Source organism: Macrobrachium nipponense, chromosome 13 (genome assembly GCF_015104395.2).
Source record: "Macrobrachium nipponense isolate FS-2020 chromosome 13, ASM1510439v2, whole genome shotgun sequence".
Taxonomy (NCBI): Eukaryota; Metazoa; Arthropoda; class Malacostraca; order Decapoda; family Palaemonidae; genus Macrobrachium; species Macrobrachium nipponense.
In genome coordinates this window covers 59883649-59889669 of record NC_087206.1, presented here as the reverse complement: position 1 = coordinate 59889669, position 6021 = coordinate 59883649, and positions in this window count along the sequence as shown.

Sequence of the window (6021 nt, the reverse complement as noted above, 5' to 3'; positions counted from 1 at the left end):
CTTAGCTATGTATATATCTGCCAGGTAAGTATGTATGAAACTTTATTGTATTATAACAATATCATTTTTTATTTGTTTTTAAAGTATATCTCCTTCCTTATTTATCATTCATTTAAAGAAAAAAGTAATAGCATAAAGTTTAATACCTATCAAATAAAACAGCAAACTCAGAAGTCGAATGTGCGATGTGTGCTATTAAAAAAATATTTGTTCCGACACGAGATACAAACTTTCGGTCCTTCTACAATAGGAAGGTTACTAGCGGCAGCTGGATAGGTCGTAAGCTTTCGAACAAGGGGTTCGGTAGTTAACTGCTTGTCCGACTGTCGCGCATTGTGTTTCTCTTTGTGTTTTGTGAGCAATTGTAAGTACAATCATTCCCTTTTTTTGTTACTTTTGTCGAGTGAATTGATTTGATCATCATGGATTCTCCAAGCCCTCCTATCATCCGGCGACTGTGCGCCGGAACTGAGGGGCGTAAGTGCGGTAAGTTCCGCTCATTCCCTGAGATTGATCCCCATGTGTTATGTGCTCAGTGTCGTGGCGCGAATGCACCCGTGCCGAGCCGTGCGATGTTTGTGTTTCTTGATCGGAGGTGCAGTGGGGCTTGTACGAGGGCAGGAAGAAGCGAAGGCCTGCAAAGGAATCATCGGAAAGCTCTCCCGCGACTCCTTTGGTTACGGACACTTCGTCCTCTTTCCTGCCCCCGGCTCAGCTCCCACGTTTGGCTCCTTCCCCTCTGGGGGCGGTATCCAGGTCCTTCTCCTCACCCGATCTTTCGAGTGTGGAGGAGGGGGCTCGGTACCCCGACGTGGAATTGTATTCGGGGACCTCTATCCGTTTTTCTACACCGCGCGGGCGGGTAGAGACCCCTCCTAACCACCCGACCTTTGCTTCCCCAGGTGCTTCTTGCTACGAGGGGACGACCTTGGCCAGGTGTGGGTATCGTTGGGCTTGCAGGGCGTGCCAAGTGTCCAGGGGCTGCTCTACCATCTGGCTGGCTCTGTTGCGGTCACGCATGCCACTGTGACCACCACCACCACTACGTTGACCACTCCAGGCTATGCCGCTCCCCCTCATCTGGTGTATTCCCCGCATGCGGTGTCTGTAACACCAACTTCATCGGTGCAGGGTCCGATCGCTGTGCCTCGGGGGAGTGTGATGCCGCCGAGGCCAGACTTCGTATGTCCGAAGAGCTCGCCCCTGGACCTGCCGAGGATGTCGGTGACGCTGGTCCGTCCTCCTGGCTTGGATGTATCACCTGCCGTACCTGCCCAGCCGCTGACGATTGCTGAGAAGTTGCCGACCGCTGCTGCCTTGACTGTACCTGCCGTTCCTGCCGTGACTGTTCCTGCTGTTCCTGTGATGCCTGCACCTGCTGATGTCGTTCCTGCTCGTGGCGCTGCTGTCTGTCCGGACAGGTGCGTCCGGGCCCTGTTGCTTCGGCAACAGCAGCCCCTTCTCCGCCCTGGACGGCAGACTTGACGTCGGTGCTCAGGAAGCTGACGAAGAAGAGGAGGAAGGTGTCTTCGTCGTCTTCTTCGTCGTCGTCGTCTGCCGCCTCTCCCCCTTCGACTTCTAAGGCTTCACAGCCGAAGAAGAAGAAGGTTGCCTCCTCCCCCCCTAAGAAGTCTCCTTCGGGAGCTTCTAAGGGCCCGTCTCGCTCCGGCGAGACGGGGGGTTCTTCCGCTGGTCCTCCTGCTCCCTTGGGACGCCCGCCCTCTCTTCTTCCGCAAGGAAGAAGACTACGGGGACCAGAGGAGTGCCGGCTAACACCGGCCCTTCCTCGCCTGGTGTCAGAGGCTCTGCCACTGCATCATGTTCCGTCTCAGCCTCTCGTTCGCGAGAGGTATCGAGTGTACGGTCGCCTACCAGCGACCATGCAGCCAAGAGCCAGACGTCAGAGCTCGCTCAGCGTCAGGTTCACGGCACGGAGCGGAAGACTGGTGACAGCCGCTCACGCGACTCTCACCAGACCAGCTTTTGCTCTCGCGGCGACCATTTGGCTACCCGGGCTGCCGTGACGGTCCACGACCGGCCACGTGTGGAGGCTGGGAAGAGGTCCCCCCAGTCGCTGGTGCCAGCCATGGCTGGCACCAGCGACGTGACGTGCCGTGAGGACAAGCACCGGTCTCACCATGACAGTGGAGCCTGCAGGTCAGGTACGGCAACCAGCAGCAGCTCCTCTGACACCCGAGATTGGGGCCGCTGTGCTCAGTCCAGCCGTTCTCCACAGCGAGACGGCTCGACCAGGCCTGCAGCTCGATCACCACCTCGGGTTGGCGATCGCCTGCAGCCCTCCAAGCACGCTGGTCCTGCCAGCGAGCGAGGGGGGAGCGTCAGGTCTGCCTCTCCCGTGCCTTCAACCTCCTCGGGTTACACCAGGAGGAGCGAGGTATTGAGGAGTGATCGTGATGGGTGCGCTCCTCATGATACCACCACGATGCCCTACGTGCCAGGCACGGTTCTTGGACCGACCAGGACGTATGCGCAAGTGGCTGGAGGAGACTGAGAGGGGTCTGTCGCTGTTTCCCCCCTCGAGGGGGGAGGGTCTCGGGAGATGCTCCTGTTCGAGGGACTGGACGGTCCTACTCCTCGGGATGCAGTGACTCCAGAGATCCAGAGGAACTTTGCCGAGGTTATTGCGCTGATTCGTCAGCACAACGACCTCGGGGAAGGGTTGCCACTCCCACCTTCCGAGCCCACGTCCCGGCTCGAGTCGTTTTGGGGCCTGAAGAGGGAACCCAGACTGACGGTGGGATTGCCGCGATCAGAGCTCGCCGACTCTGTCTTGAACCAGGTTGAGTCTCTTGTCTCCGGACAGGAAGGCTCTCTCAGGTCGAGCAGGTCGAGCAAGCTACTTCTGCCTCCTCTATTGCGACAGCGGCGATTCTACGTGCCGTCAGAAGATCCGATGCCGCCCAAACAAATAAACCCGGAGTTAGCCAGGCTAACACCGGGTGTGTCTCTGCAGCAGCTCCTGTCTGAGAACCTATGGTTCTCGCAGCAAGAGGCACTTGGTCTGGAATCCACTGCCATGGCAGCTTTCCAGGCCGTCTCCTGGCTAGATCTGTGGTCCCTCACAGTGTCTAAGGTCGCAGCCAACTCCGGGGGAATTTCCCCCGAAGAAGACTCGGCCTTCAGGAGGCTTTGCCAGTCTGGAGGAAGAGCCATCTCCTTCCTCGCCCACCAGACGGTAAACCTGTGGGCCAACCTGGTACTTCGACGTAGGGACGCTGTCCTTACACAAGTATCCAGGGCGGCTGGGCGTGAGGCGGCATTAGGACTTCATAATGGACCTGTGCGGAGTTTCTCCTCTCTCTTCCCAGGAGAGATGGTGGACGCTGCGGTGGACAGACGGCGCACTGATGACAGTGACCGTCTGGTACACAGGCAGTTTCGAAGGCTTCTGGGCAAAAAAAAAAAAAGCCTCGAACTGCGGCCAAGCCAAAGAGCTCGGCTAGCGCTTCCTCGGCAGCTAAGACGATAGCCTTGTCGAAGCCCCGTGGAAAGACTCTGTCTTCTTTTACTTCTGCCAAGGGGGGCCGTAACCAGCCCTCCTCCCAGCCTTCCTTCTCGTGAGGAGGGTCAGGGAAGAAGTCGAAGAAAGGGGGGAAATGCTAGGGACGGCGTTCCCCCTCACCTGCTGCCGGAAGTGGGGGGTTGCCTGGCCAGCCATTGGACAACTTGGCAGCGCTACGGCGCCGAGACCTGGATAGTAGATGTCCTTCGGGAGGGATATCTATTATCCTTCGAATCTCGGCCACCCCTCACCTCCAACCCGGTCCAACAGCAATCGTACGTTCCAGGTTCTTCGAAGGACGTAGCACTAAGACAGGAGATCCAGTCCATGCTGAGCAAACGAGCTGTAGAGATCGTCACGGATCAGTCACCGGGCTTCTACAGTCGTCTTTTTTCCTGGTGGAAAAGTCTACGGTGGGGCTGGCGCCCGTGATAGATCTCTCTCCCCTGAACCGGTTCGTTCGCCAGACTTGGTTGACGATGGAGACGGCACGCTCCGTGCTTGACTCCATCAGGGAGAACGATTTCATGCTTTCAGTGGATCTGAAGGATGCGTATTTCCAAATACCCATCATCCATCAATCCTCCAGAAAGTACCTCCGCTTCATCCTCGACGGGACGGTGTACCAATTCAGGGTACTTTGCTTCGGTCTCTCAACCGCCCCACAGGTGTTCACGCGAGTGTTCACTCTGGTGTCTGCTTGGGCCCATTCGCACGGGATACGTCTGATGAGGTATCTCGACGATTGGTTAGTCCTGGCGAGCTCCCGCTTGCAGTGGCTGCAGGACAGGGATCGACTACTCGAGTTTTTGTCCGCGATCTAGGGATCGTGGTGAACTTCTAGAAGTCCGATCCTCAAGAACAAGCAGAGGATGAAGTACCTGGGTACGCTGATCAACACGGTAGCAGGGCGAGTCTTCCCCGCAGACTCGCGGATCAGCAAATTCAGGGAGGCAGCCAACCAGTTCCTGTCTCGGCAGGAACAGGCAGCTCAGCAGTGGCAAGTCGTGATCGGACACCTGTCGTCACTCGAGAAGTTAGTCCCTCACGGGCGTCTTCACCTGCGGTCTCTTCAGTGGAGACTAAAAGAGAGTTGGTCACAGGCAACGGATCCCCCAAACTTCCCAGTGTCCCTGACACTGGAGGTGAGGCAGGACCTAGCCTGGTGGCTGGACGACAGGAACCTCTTAAAGGGAGTGCCTGTATGCACTCCCCCCCCCGGAGATGCAGCTGTTTTCAGACGCATCGACCGAGGGGTGGGGCGCACACCTGGAGGAGTTGCTGACTTCAGGCGTGTGGGACGATCGCGACAAGCACCTTCACATCAATGTATTGGAGCTCAAGGCAGCGTTTCTCGCGCTCCAAGAGTTCCAGGACCGCTTGATGGGACACTCAGTGGTGTTGATGTGCGACAACACCACGGTGGTGGCTTACGTCAACAAACAGTTGACTCAGCAGGTGCACGAGTGGGCCGAGGCTCACTCAATAGAGCTGTCAGCATGCTACATTCCAGGGAAGAGGAATGTGTAGCAGACAAGCTCAGCCGTCGGGATCAGGTGATAGGGAACCGAATGGTCTCTACACCAGGACGTGGCGGAAAGGTCTCTTCGACCTGTGGGGGGCGACCAGTCGTGGATCTGTTCGCCACCCGGCACAACAGGAAACTTCAGGTTTTCTTTTCAGCCGTGCCGGACCCATGGGCAACTGCAGAGGACACTCTTCAACATCCGTGGGACAACCTCTTCGTGTATGCCTTTCCCCCGTTCAGCCTGATTCGCAAGGTGATCAGTCGAGCACTGGTTACCCCGAATCTCAGGATGATCCTGGTGGCTCCCAAATGGCCCCAGGCCATTTGGTATCCGGAATCTGCTGGCTCTTCTCGCAGGAGAACTGAGAGAGATTCCCCCTTGGCACAAACCTTTCTCACCCAGCTGCACGTAGAACCGGTACCACCGAACAGTCCAGTCCCTACATCTTCACGGCTGGCTGTTATCCACCATCTCTTGCGAACGAGAGGCTTTTCTCGCAGCGCAGCAACAGAGATGGCTGGAAACGTCGTTTGTCCTCTGCAGCTGTGTACCAGGGAAGTGGGCCGTCTTCTGTGGTTGGTGTCGTAGATGGGGTTTATCTCCTCTCAGAGCCACTCTTCAGCAGGTAGCGGATTTCCTCGTGTTTCTTCGCCGAGAGAAGCTCCTCTCCGTCCCCACAGTGAAAGGATATAGAGCCGCACTGGCACTAGTCCTGAAACTGAGGGGATTGGACATCTCGAACTTGTTTGAGATCTCCTTGCTTTTGAAGCTTCGAAAGGTCTTGCCCACCCAGGGAACTCAGGCCCCCTGAGTGGGACGTGACTCTCGTCCTTAGGAGTTTGACTCGAAGACCCTTCGAACCACTCCGAGAGTCATCAGACAGGGATCTGACCCTCAAGACCCTCTTCTTGCTGGCCCTGGCATCGGCGAAGAGAGTAGGGGAACTTCATGGTCTTTCCTTCGATGTAC